Here is a 14693-nt window from a genome sequence, read left to right as displayed (position 1 = left end):
TGTTGGCATTCTTAGAGCGACTGCGGGATGCTTCAGCTCCTGTTGTATTGGGCACTGGCTCTACTGCAGGCACAGAGGCTTTGGATGTTTCAAATGTTTCCTCAGCGTCGTCTGGGAACCGAAGAAGATCACCTTTGCTTGATTGAGCTGATCTGTGAGGTGCTATAGGACCGTAGTCTGCGAAGGCAAGCAGCAGTAATGTTGCATCTCCCACACAGGATACATCAACATTTGGCTCTCCATGTGTTGGGAACAATTCGGCTTTTTTTCCAAAACAACAGAAATTGGAATTTTAAAACAATTTTTTCCTTTCTTTCAAACATACTCAGTTGCTCAAACAATATATGAACATATTTTAAAGGACGTATTGAGTTTTTTTACATATCTAAGTGACTTATAAAGTTTTTAAGCACTTTAATACTTTTTAGATTTTTTTTATTCTGAACATTTAACAATGTTTTTATTGATTATAAAGACATTCCCTTTTTATTTCGTAGTATATCTTTCAGATGGATGAGGAGTGGGTATTATAATTCACAATGTATCCCAATAAAGGCCTGGGTAGTCTCCTAACCTTTTACTTACATTTTCCCTGCCATTGTACTACATAACAGGTTTTGTGATGACCTTTTACCTGGTTAGGTTTTGCATAAATGTTGTGTGGGTTTCCCCGAAAACTAGCCTAATTCATTATGCATGAGGATTCTCAGATTCTCAGATGGATTACCATTTTTTGCATAAAAACTGTGAATAAGGTTCATCACTATCGTCATCCTTGGCCCACATGTCACAACAAGTTAGAAACCCTGAGGGTACCTTTTGGGTATATAAGCAATATATCTTTGCTGGGGCAGGCAGAGGAGAAGGACTTCCATGCTGACATGAGACGCTGAGGTTCCTTCACACAGACACACATTGGTCTGACATCCCTCACAGGGTGTCCATCTCGAGACCAAGACGGGGTCCTTCATCCTCTCACATCAGTTAATAGGTTGGCTTTATCCGAGGGGGATTCTTCGCTTTACACCTACATACATGCTAGGTACATTTAGCTAGGGTCAGCATTGTAGGAGTACGCATTATTACTGTCATGTGTTTATATGCCTGCATATGTCCATTGTTTGAGCATTATGGTAGAATTCCACCATCTATTTACACTGTTGGTGCTCATAACTATATGTATCTGTTTCTGTCTTATGGCTGTTGCAGCACACATATTTTACACTAGAATGACGCTGGTTCAATAAATGCTTATTGAAAATGCCCCCATTGTTTATTCCGTGTATCTCTCTGAGACAAAGTGAGCATGAGTGACTGAGCAAAAAGTACTGTATTGTTTCCACGATCCCTGAGAGGACAGGGTTGTCATGTTTGATAGATGCAAGAAAGTATTCTCTCCTTGGTCAGAGGGGATCATAGGGATCATAGTGACAGTTTGAGCTAGCTGGTATACAGCGAACATATCTGGTGGGGGTGTTTGGAATCAATCTGGACACCAATCCCACAGTTTACGTTGTCTAAATGCACAGATCCTATATATATTTATAGTATCTACACACATACCCGATCAACAGCGGATGACTTCCTCTCTCATATCCCCTGGACCAAATCAACATCAGAACAGAAAGACTCCCTTAACCAAGACACAAGTGAAAACAAAAAAGCACGTCAGTGATGATCTACCATTGCACGAGGAATAGATGGATACAGAGCAGAATATTACAGACGTAACAAAAAGCATCTTGCCCCTCTCCTATGGGTAGTGTTTCTAGACTTAAAATATGCTATCCCCCCTTGGGAAATGTACAATGCCAAAATTCACTTTACTTTGGAAACCTGAGATAGGCCCGCTAGACTGTACAAGTTACAGTAAGATTTCCTCACTAAATACAGACACAAAGTCCTGGTAAAAGTTCTGGAAAATTGACTTAAACAGGACAGACCTGTTCAAGTTCACTAGTTATATACCCCTCGCTCCTCCTTGACACACTTATGATCACTAGCCTACATGCTCTTTCATGTGAAAGATGACAAAAAGGACAAAATAGTGCTTTTACCAGACGCAGAAAAAGTGTTTGATAGGGTGGAGTGGCTTTACCTATTTAACCTTCCAACACACAGTGGCCTGAGACTCATGTATATGACAGCTGTTAGATCACTCTGCAGTGGTAGGGTACAATAGACAGAGTTTCATGGTCTATGAGATCAAGAGCGGTGTAAGGCAAGGGTGACCACTCACTCCTCTACTCTTTGTTATGCCACTTGAACCTCTGGCTGTAGTCATCCGAGAAAATTAACAGCATTGAGGGAACTCAAATAATGGCAGGAGAGCAGAAGGCCTTTTTATATGCAAACAACATCCTGGGCGCACCATCAATCCACAACTATCCATTCCTCATCTCACACATACAATTTCCCAATTCTCAAATTTTTTGGGATGCCAAATGAACTGAGGCAAATTTGACGCTCTTCATCTTATGCACAACATAACAATCACTTTGATTGCTGAGCACCAAGTAAATGGACAACAACAGCTTAAAGTACCATTGGATGGGAATGCGGAGCGAGACCAGGAATCATGGGGGAGATGGTGGCACGCTTGGTTGGGATGACTGTGACAGATGATGGTTTCCAAGAAACTGCCCAGAGGGTATCACCGCTGTCTCCTTAGGCATGGGTAAATCCAGAGCCTGGAGCCTGTTGTTGGACAGTAAGAGCAGGTGTGCTCATTATGCAGCAGTCCTAGGGTTTGGGCGGGGCCCTCTGTGATCTGTACTAGTATGTTATTTGTTGCTGATATGGGGGAGGAGTACCCCGACGGTATAGGCTCCACAAGCTTTCCCATATTCATGGTAATTTGGAATCGATCTCTGTATCTATCATTATTGCTGCAATGTTTTCATTGAATTGTTATTATGAATAAAAATGCTAATAAAAAAAACAAGTTTAAAAAAAGTACCCAGGGATGAACATGGGGCTTTCACATATGGTAGAAGACAATATAGAAATCCTCCTCTCCAAAATAATAGTTGGGTCTATAATAAGAACATGATGCCCGGTGTGAACTTTTTTTTTGCTATGTTGCACCTCCATATACAGATAAGTTCAATGCAACACTTCACCAGGCTAATGAAGTCATTTATATGTGTGGGAAGGAAGCCATGACTAAACCTAGATAAACTGCATGCTGCCACAGAATGCAGCGGTTTTGGGATTCTATATGCTGAATACCACGGGACTGCATTCAAACTACCTCTAATCCGATACATGCTTTATTGCAGCCTGTGTGCACTGCTGTGGCTCTCTATAGAGAGATCATCATGTAAAGAGTCAGACTGACTATGGGTAATAATTACAAGGGGATTGTACCACCTGAATGTCAATTTAAAGTACCATATTTACAAAGTGGTGTTAAGCCATTTTTTTGTGTCTTAATGGCACTTAGTAAATATGGTATTCGGGCGTTTATGGGGGCAAGATGGTGGCCGCTTAGTAGGCCGACAGCAGTCCTAGCTGGCAGTGGTGTGCTGCTTATTTTGTTTGAGATCCGTTGAAGGATGAAGAAACTTCTCCATTAGGTTTCCTCAGGACCCCCCCCCCCGCCTCTGATGCTCTATTGCCGTGAATCCCTGTGGACACATCGAGCCAGAGCAGCGCCGCAAACAATCAGGTGTTACATTGAAGATTACCTGCTGCGACTGCTTCATCGGCTTGTGAGAGGAGGTCTGGCGATGGCCCTGAAGGTGGCGATGAGTGCAGTGGCGAATAAGGTGATAGCCGCTTGCAAGGCTCGCGGTGGACCCGGCGACTTCGGAAAGCTCTCCCGGACGCCCGCATCAGTTGCTCATGCTGGACCCACCGGCGCCCAGGAGAGGAAGAGACGGAATAACTGCCAAGAACCGCCCAGCTGGTCCCTCAGTAGCGGAGCTGCTACAGCAAATGAAGGAACGGCCTGCTAGTGTGGAGGCAGGTGCAGCGGCTGTAAGCATCGAGAATAGTACCGGGAAAGTTGGGGGCCAGACCCACGACAAGGAGGTGAGCCCGGTAATTACCCGGGTGGAGATTCAAGATGTCCCAGATTGAGTGAGCTTAGAGGACAGCAATCTGAATCACAGCGCTTGAGATAAGGGTATAGAAAAGGACAGCGTAGTATTTTCAGATGAAAGTACTCCCACTCTATTAGGCATTGCTTCACTAGCCCCCCCCTGAGCAATCGGATACTGTAGTGATAACTGTGGTGCTGGCGAAAAGTGTAGTCTGGCGGCAAGGTGAATGACAGCAAGGGGACTGGGACTGGGACTATTGATAAGCAAATGGTCAGACAAGCTCGGGCCCAGGAAGAGGAGAATCAGAACAAAAGGCAGCCCATGGTCGCTGTGCCAGAATACAACAAACTGATCGTATCAGTTGAGTTGCTATCGGATAAAAATAGAGGTGAAGTGGAGAAAGAGCCCAGTGATTGTTTCTTTTCTGTCTCTGAGGGAGCAGAATGGTCGGATGACATTATCAGCACGTCGCAGGGGGCTAGTAGCTTAGAGTCAGACCCTGAGGATAGTGATGAGGATCATCCCTTAACAGCCAAAAAATTCTGGGGCTAAATGGCACGCAGAACGGAGGCCACTCCGCTTTCAGGTTCTCCTGCAAGTAAATCACTGGTGGTAGCTGCTGGTACCCCCTCTACAGTGGATATAATACATCAAGCTTTCCTGGCACACAGAGAGGAAACACTACAAGATACCCAAAAAGCTCAGGCGGGGATGAGGAAAATACAGGGGGTTGTTAGGAAGCTCTCTAAAGCTTTCTCAAATATGGGAGAGAGAGTGGCGAACCTGGAAGAGAGAATTGTGGCCACGGAAGCTGATGTGAGAAGTGCTATAACCCTGATGGAGGCCCAAGGTGCCCAAATTAAAGACATACATTGGAAACTAGAAGAGTATGAAAATAGACAAAGGAGAAACAATCTCAGAGTGCTGAGGGCTCAGGAGGGCTTTTGTTAGAAGGGTCGGATACTAGGAGTTATATAATTGGTCTTTTCAAGGTGGCTTTTCCTGAACTATCGGAGTGGAATTGGGCTGCAGAAATTGAAAGAGCGCATCGCATTCCGCTTAAACTTCGAGTACCAGCAAAGGAGGGTGACAGACCATGAGCTATATTAGATTTTTTCGGGAATTTTCTCCTGCAGCAAACTATTTCTGACAAAGCAAGGCCTGATGCCAAAAGATCAAGTGGTGGGGTCTAATTGTTTGTACGGCCCGACTTCTGCCATGTAACGGTAGAAAGGCGCTGGAGGCTGAGGCAGCTTATAAAACCTTTCCAGGACAAAAAGATCCAGTCCTATCTTATTAACCCTGCACAACTAAAGCTGATCAATCAGGGGATTACGCAATACTTTTCATCGGAGATAAAAGCAAATGAGTACCTGGACTCCCTGGACAAATAAAGCTGCTTGTGCTGCTTCTCACTGTGGGTTAACTAATTTTTGTTCCATATGGGCTTTTGAGAGGAGATTGCTAGTGGATCCCAAATTTGAAGAACATCTAAAGAATTGGGCCCAAATGTTTTTTGACATAAATAGGTACAGTGCATCCCGAAATTGTGCGTGAGACTCATTTAAGGCAGTGTTGAGACTATCAGCTTCTCTGCTAGGCTGAGGAAAGAGGCTTGAGAGGAGCAGGAGAAATTGATGGGTCAGCTGGCAGAGGCAGAAGAGCAACATTTGAGGGATATTTCACTTGGAAATGAGGCCGATGGTGGTCAGCAGAGGATACTGTCGATCAAGGCGGAATTACATAAGTGGATAGCACAGAAAAACACCAATGAATACCAGACACACAGGGGTAGGAGGTATGAGATGGGAGAAAGAAGGGGTCAGCTCCTTGCATTAAGGATCAGGCAAGGCTATAGTAGAAACATAGTAATGAAAATTTATGAAGGTAACCAGGAGTATGCGGAGCCAGAGAATATCCGTAAGAATTTTAAAAAACGTTTCTAAAAAAAAAATGAAGAGGACAGGGCAGATTTTGCTAGTTTGTCGTTTGAAGATTTCGGCCCTAATTTGGCAGAGTAGGATAGAGCGGCATTGGACAAGGATCTGGCACTAAGTGAAGTGGTAGAAGCATTGCAGGATTTATCAGCAGGGAAGGCTACAGGGCAAGACAGTATCCCGCTTGAATTATACAAATGCTTACAGGCTGTGATAGCTCCCCTGTTGCTGGATGTATTTAATGGCATACTCTGCTCTGGGAGAATTCCAGATTCCTGGAAAGAAACGAATATCATTGTCTTCTACAAAAAGGGCAAGCCTAAGGAGGATCATGGGTCGTATCCTCCAATTTCTCTCATAAATACGGATAGTAAAATCTTTGCTAAGGTCTTGGCTAAAAGGCTGGGAGGGGTCTTTGGCGGTCTGGTTTCCCCGTGGCAGCATGGGTTTATCCCGGGTCGAGGGACAACGGATCATATTAGGCGGGCCATCACATTGTTTGATGTGAAATGTAAATTGATAAATGTAAATGTCATGGGGGGATGGATCGCCATGATCCTTCTGGACAAGGAAAAGGCCTTCAATCGCGTCATGTGGAAGTATTTGTGGGGGATATTGGAACAGAGGGACTTTGGCCTTAAAATATTGACTGCTATAAAAGCTATGTATGCTGATCCTTTAGCCAGAATTCAATTAATGGGAGGCAGCTCAAATGAAATATATATTTCTCTGGGGACTAGACAAGGATGCCCCTGCTCGCCAATCCTATTTGCCCTGTATATCGATCCACTGGTACGAAGCATACTAGGGTGTGAGGGTATTAACACAGTAGTTTGTAAAGGGTTTGAAACCAAGTTGCAGGCTTATGCTGACGATATGGCTATAACAACTATAGAAGCTTATGATAGCGCCATTCCAGTCAGGAATGGCGGCCCCCGACGCACACTGTGTAGAAAAAATTCCTTTGAACTTGTAGTTTTCTTTCAAAATAAAGTTTTATTTGTAACGTTGAATGTTGTAATCCTTAGTATTTCACATATTTCATAAATCAAATTTATAATTGGCCCAATGCATTTCGGGCAATGCTGCCCATCTTTCATTGTCTTATAACAACTATAGAATCAGATACGGCTTTGACTGCCCTTATGGGGAATACTACGGAATTTGGTCGTTGTTCGGGGTATCTTCTTAATGAAAGTAAAACCCAGATAATTTGTTTGAGTAATATTCCAAAGCAAGATGGAAGATACACGGATTCAGCAGTTTATCTGCCTATATAGGGAGAGCCAATGTGCTCAAGATGGCCATGCTTCCTAAATTATTGCATCTTTTTCGCTCTATCCCGCTTATGGTGGGGAAAGGCGTGTTAAATTTTATTGAGGCAGTTTTTATGAATTTTATCTGGCAGTATGGGAAAACTAGACGATCTTTGAAATATCTGTCTCTGCCGCAAGATAAGGGAGGGCTGGTTGTCCCCAATGTAGAATTTTATCTTGTGGCTTGTCTTTTTAGTCAGATGGCGATACTATTAGATTGTGCCACAAACTTGTCCGACTATCTGTTTGGGAATGTAAATCCCCCATCCATCTTTGAATTGCTTTTAGGTAGGGAAGCCGTGGGGTTCTTACTGCTTAAGACTGACAGACGCTATTATAACAAAAAGCGGTATAAAGTACTGAACAGCGTCCAGCATCCCAAAACTTAACTACTATACAGCCCTCTGGAACTCCAGTATCTTTTCACACCTTAGTAATGATAGGTTGTGGAGATTGTGGGAGTTTCAAGGAATTAGAAGATTAGGTGATTTATTTGAAGGGAATAACTTGATGAGTTTTGATGATATTCATCGGAAATTTGAAATCCCAGCCAATCAAGGCTTTAAGTTAATTAATGTTTTAATGTTTATATGGCCCCTCTGGCCAATCTCATTAGGGCACATGGATTTGACGTGTTATCATATGCTGATGACACGCAAATACTTGTTACCCTTGAACATGATATTAATGACACCAAAAAACGCTTTAAAAAGTGCCTAATAGAGGTTAAAAACTGGATGAGTCTAAACCATTTACAACTAAACGGCGCAAAGTCTGAAATAATGACTTTCGGTCAAGCCAGCGCACACTGGTCTCAGGACTGGTGGCCCCCGGAAATGGGGGAATGTCCGGTCCCAAAAGAATCTGTCCGCAATCTTGGAATCCACATGGATAATAAATTATCCATGAAGGACCACGTGAACCACACTGTTGGAACCTGTTTTGGAATCATGCGAAGTCTCCGTAGAGCCTTTAAATGGATACCAAAAGAAGCACGTAAAGTTCTAGTTCAGGGCCTTATTATAAATAGGCTAGATTACTGCAACTCCATTCTGCTTGCCATAAATGAATGCCACATAAAGAGACTGCAAGTTGTTCAGAACACTGCTGCTCGTCTGATTTTAGGACTCCCAAAACGATCCCCCTCCCTTCCTAGCCTGAAAAATTTACACTGGCTACCCATAAAAAAGAGAGTTATTTTTAAAACCATGTGTCTGGTCCACAAACATATGCATGGCACTGGACCCAAATACTGGAACCAAAAACTGACTTGGTACCAGCCCGGACGAGAACTGAGATCTAGCTATAAGTTCCAACTTACGCCATCTAGAATACAAACAGTCAAGAATGGGGGACGTGCTTTCTCACATATGGCACCTCTCCTATGGAACAAACTTCCTCTGAATATTCGTGCAACGACCGAGCACATGAGTTTCCGAAGACTGTTGAAAACATGGCTCTTCAGCTAGGTCTCCGCCTTTTTCGCAAGATTTCTCTCCTTTTTACTCCGGGGTTGTCCGCATGCGCCATGAGACTCCCTCACGGGACGTGATATGTTTTGCGCAATACAAATTTCCAGACTAGACTAGACTAGACTTAAGTTATTACAAATGTATCGAACATTAATGAGTATTAGGCCATAGATTTCCCCAGGAGGTAAAATCAATATGTTCAAGTATTTGTTGGGAGGGGGCATTTAAATCAATATGATATATAAATCACTAATTTCATCAACACAAGATGATATGGATAAGGTTGAGGCCTCTTGGATGTTGAAATTAGGGGATTCAGATGTGGACTTAGATAAGGTGCTGAAATTGGGTGAGAATTTGTTCCGCTCTACGAATCTGAGAGCCCAACACTACAAAACTTTGTTTAACTCATACTTTACACCAGCCAAGCTATTTGATTAGGGTAAAAGGGATGACAATAAATGCCCAAGGTGTCACGAGGGGCCTGCTAATTTGTTGCATATGTTTTACCACTGTAGAAAATTAAGTGAGATTTGTGCTGAGATCGAAATATTTTCGGAGGACCGGCTAGGTGTTAAGCTCAGCCTATCCCCTACCCTAATGATAATGGGAACTGAATGTAAGTTGAGTTTGAGTAAGGAGGAGGAAGCTTTTGTTTTTGTATTTGTGGTGGCTCTCCCATATTGTTGGCTTCAGGCTGGAAGGGTACCACGGTCCCCTCCTTTCGGATGTGGCTTTCTAGACTCTTCGGGATTCATAACATTGAAATCTCCCTCTATACCCGGAGAGGCAGGAGAATGAGGGTGATGTGGCAGAACATCTGGGCACCCCTTAAGGGTTGGAGGGACTCCCGTCTATAAATCGTCCTTATGCTAATATAATTTATTTATTTTTATTTTTATTTTTTAATTATTTGCTCCCTGACTCTGATACCTGTGTAGTAGCGCTGTGTATATATTTTAAGTCTCCTAGTAGTTAAAAGTCTGATTACTGTTTACATATTGACTGACTTTTTATTGCGATAAATAATCTGTGTATAATGTTTTTCTAAATGAAGTATTTATGCATTGTATTGATTGTTGATTGCACCAGGTATTTAATACAATAAAAAAAAGTAAATAGGGTACTCGTTCACGCAGTTTTTGGCATGAAAGGGGCATGCAATGGATGCTGCTGTCATAGTTGCACTGTAACACCCACTGCTTTTAGATGCTGCCCCAGATTTACAAGGATCTGTAAATCTGAGGTTGTTCCAAAATTTAACGCCATGCAAAAGCAAGCATTAGTTTGGGGCAACAAGAAGAAATACTTTTATATCTCCTTGTGTTTGCTTTTTCTATGGATGCTTCATTCTGCAGCACACTTAGAAGGAGCAGTATGTCATTAATGATTGTGTATGTGCAGGAAGGTGTCCCTTCCCACACCTAAACAATCATTCCTTGCAATTGCAGGGATAATTGCTTGCAACGCAAGCACAATTGAACTATGGTGCAATGGTGCCTGTTTGGCAGAAAATTACGCATGATCTACGCATGGAAAAAGGGCCACACGATGCTTGGAAAGCACCATTCCCTTCACAAAGGAGACCTCTATGGACAATGTTTTATATACATAAGAGGTGTGGAACCACTCTGAAGATGCTTATTTGCCAAAGGCATTTGAATGGTGACCACCTCCTAAAGGGTAATAGACTTAAACCTGTTCAAAAGCCCAGGAGGACCTCAAACTCACACTGAATAAGTACTGGATTTCAAAAGGCTACATCATTGCCTCAGCACACTAGCCACACCACCACACATAAACATTCCTGACTTAACCATGCTCAAATACATATTCAAAAGGACAGTATCAAGCGTAAAAACGTTTCACATTCTCAGCCCACATATCAAAACTCTTGAAGAAGTGATAACTTACTGAACAGGATAAAAGTGCTTAGAGATGCATGCAGGAAAATTAGGTATTGCTAAATATTACATAGATGGCATTGGTCACCTAAGAGACTGTATGACACAGGTTTACTCCTTGGAACCATCTGCTCTAGGAAATAGCAATATAGTTGAAATATTATTAGAATGCCCCATCTTAACACAAATATTAATAGAGGTCAGGGCCACCATGAGTGATACTTTAGAGTCCCCAAGCTGGTTGACAAGCCAAGTAAACCCTCTGCATGACAGCATGTCTAATCTGGAACTAATTTGTCAAAAGCTAGGTTGTTCGCAACATCCCTGTATGTAACAAAATTCCTAATGTTCCAGCTATGGAGTTCCCTGGATAACCAAGATATCCAGGTATGATTGCAAGAAATACTCAATACAGCCACAATTGAACAGGTGCCATTTTGTGTAAATTATCAAACAGGAAAATTCAAAAACATCTGAAGCAGAGGCAACTTACGCCTACACACCAGTAGTTCTATCATAATATGCTGGAGCTAAGAGCCAAACAAGGGAGCAGCCAAGAATAAAGAATACTACTCACTTTGAGCCAGAATAAACAAAATATACTACCAAAGTTAGTGATCCCGACACTTTCTATTAAAGAGCCTGTGAAATTGTTTTCTCTTAGTACTATGCTTTAAAATGAGACATTCTGCAGCATTGATTTTAAAGAATTTGGCAAAACTGCACATTTACTAGTTTTTCTCTATCTTTCTTTCCTACATTCTGTCCATTCTTTTTTTCATTTCATGTGTACACCTGTCTAGCTTTCTGCCCTTCTCAATACTCTTTTTTAATTGTCTTTTCATCTTCCCATTCTTATCTTCTTGTTTCATCCTTTCTTATTATCAGTCTTGTGTCCTTCCTTTGCTTTTCTTTCCATCCATCTTTTTTTATTCCTTTCATTTGTTAAATTGTTTGTTCTTCTCTCCTTCTTTTGTCCTTCCATTCATCACTCAGTTTTACTTTCCATTCTTCCATCCTACTTTTCTGCTTTCCTTCTTTCTTTCTCTCCTTCCATCTTTTATTTTTATTTATTTGTTCCTATCTTTTATGTTTTTTCTATCCTTGTTTCCAAGCTTCATTCCTTTCTTCCCACTAACTTGCTTTTTTCTTCATTTTCTTTTGTACTTATGTTCCATCCTGCTTCATTTTATCTTTCCTCATTTATTTATTTGCATTCTGCCTTCCTTCCATCCTGCTGTCATATTGCCTTTGCATCTAACTTATTTTTTTCTTTTCTGTTTTAATTCATTGTCTACCTTTTGTCACTTTTTAAGCTTCTTTGATGCACAGTTATATAAAGGTATTTTATTCTTCAACTATTAATAAGTTTCTCCGTCTGACTTTCATTGACATTCTAGCCACTGATAACAGTTAAGAAGGATATCAAAAAGAGAGAGAGGAACAAGAAGGCTAGTTCCCTTCCCCGAGAAATGTATATGCAATCAAGAAGAACTAGCTAGTGGGGACCTAATGTGTATAAGGTGTGTGGTCAAAATAAAGTTTAAATGACCAATTATGTGCTGCACTCGCTAAGGTGCACTATAGGTAGAGGGTAGTAACCTCCCAAACTAACTCTTGTGATTTACAAAGTGAACCTCATGAGTATCCGGCAACGGGTTCTGGATGATAGGTCCTGAAGAAAGCCAGATCAGTCTCAAGGCCTGGCTGAAACATGTACACCAACATGTATAAAGGATGAGAACTCTACATTTTGCACAGGAAATCTGAAGATGCTATACAGCCATTAGAACACACTAGAGGAAAGGAAAAGGGGACCCACAAGGTTGGAAATGTGATAAAGGAAGCATGGGTCAAGGTAATTAAGTGGGGTATGTACCACTCTTATGGTTTATATGAATATAGCAATCTCTGTAAAATGAATGCAGTGTAGTCAAAGGTTTGTTTAAAGGCCGGCAAGGCACAGATGGACCATATAGGGGCCCAAGATGAATGCTTACCAAGAGTGGGGGTCTGCAGTAGAGGGAGAGTAAAGCCCACGAAAATGTGCACCAGCGATTGGCTGGTGTACTTTGAATTACCCAATGCAGGGGCTTGGGAGTGGAGGAAGGAGTAAGGAGAGGTCACAAGCATGGGCATGGGGCCCTGTGCACAATTTGAAGGGGGAGCGACACTTGACCCCACCAGGTAGGTCGCTCCCCCTCTGCACAGCACCGCCTGTGTGTCCCTGCCCCTGCTGCCGCTGCTGAGGAAGTTTGAGGCCCTCCACCACCCGCAGGCTACCACCTGCGCCTCATCCCTGGTGGCCAGTGTAAGGCCTTAGATTTGTTTGTCATTTGTCATTCCATTGTATTGCACTCTCTTGGTGTCCGTGACTGATGTTGTCTGTCTCCCCTTCATTGCCCCCGTGATTTGCCTTTTTTCTCATGTCCCCTTTGCTGCCCCCGTGATTCTGTGCATTTTTTCTCCTTCTGTTACCCTTCGCTGCCCCCGTGATTCTGTGCCATTTTTCTCCTTCTGTCCCCTTCGCTGCCCCCGTAGTTCTGTGCCTTTTTTCTTCTTCCGTCCCCTTTGTTGCCCTGGTGATTCTGTGCCTTTTTTCTCCTGCTGTCCCCTTCGCTGGCTCGTGATTCTGTGCCTTTTTCTCCTTCTGTCCCCTTCACTGCCCCCGTGACTCTGTGCCTTTTTCTCATTCTGTCCTCTTCGCTGACCCCGTAATTCTGTGCCTTTGTCCCCTCCTTTTCCCCTGAAATTCTGTGTCTTCGCTTCTGTCCCCTGTGGCCCCACCACCTGGCTGCTCCCTCCTCCCGCTTCCCAGCTACCCATATATGGCGGCTGCTGCATGTCCTCGCCACTGGCATGCAGAAGGCATGCCTAAGGCAAGCCCATCTGCACCCGTCCGCACCTGGACGCGCCCAGCACCAGAACTCCTGGCCCCAGCGCCCGCCACGACAACCACTGCCGCTACGATACCAGCATACTGCACGCCCTCAACCCCGGACGGACCCACACCTGCATCAAGGCCACACCGAAACGCCCACATGGTCCCTTCACCTGCCGGAACTGCAGCTACAGAAGCCTCAGGCCCGCCAAACCAACCGCTAAGAAAAACTTCAACCACCTCCGATGCATCCTACTGAACACCCGCTCCTCACGCAAGCATGCCGTTGAGCTCTGGGACCTGCTCGACATATCATCCCCGGACGTCACCTTCCTGACAGAGAACTGGATGAATGATTCCGACGCACCCGACATCGCCATAGCCATCCAAGAAGGCTACAAGATCACCCGCAGTGACCGCACCAACGGAGTCTGAGGAGGAAGCGCCATCATCCAAAAGAACAGCGTCAGGGTCTGGACCAACACCAACGACACTCTCAGCACCCCCAAACACATGCACTTCCAGATCCACACAGACCCCAACACCACCCTCAGAGGTACCCTCATTTACAGACCCCCCCGGACCCTGACCCCAATTCAGCGACTCCATTGCACACTTCATCAGCATGCACGCCCTGACCTCCACCAACTACATCCTCCTCGGAGACCTGAACTTTCACCTTGAGAACAACAACAACAGCAACTCCACCACCCTGATCGACAACCTCACCAACCTTGGACTGAGGCAGCTCGTCACCTACCCATTCCGCCGGCCACACCATCGACCCCGTCTTCTCCTCAAGCTCCCACGTCTCCTTCAGCCATACCACCGAACTCCTCTGGACCAACCACCGCTGCATCCACTTCACCTTCCAGAAACCCACCACACACCACCGCACCCAACAGATCCCCCACCATTGCTGCAGTAAAATCACAGAAAACCAACTACACGCAAACCTCGCACTCAGCCCACCCACCGACACCTCCAACATCGACAACACTGCCTGCAACTTCAGAAGCTGTATCAAAGACTGCGCCAACATCCTCGCCCGCTGAAAAAACCCACCCACATAGACACCAGCAACAGAGCGAGCTGGTTCACCCCAGAACTCCTAGCCTCCAAGCGTACCTGCCGGAA

Source organism: Lissotriton vulgaris, chromosome 3_1 (genome assembly GCF_964263255.1).
Source record: "Lissotriton vulgaris chromosome 3_1, aLisVul1.2, whole genome shotgun sequence".
Taxonomy (NCBI): domain Eukaryota; kingdom Metazoa; phylum Chordata; class Amphibia; order Caudata; family Salamandridae; genus Lissotriton; species Lissotriton vulgaris.
Note: the sequence above shows the minus strand (reverse complement) of the source record.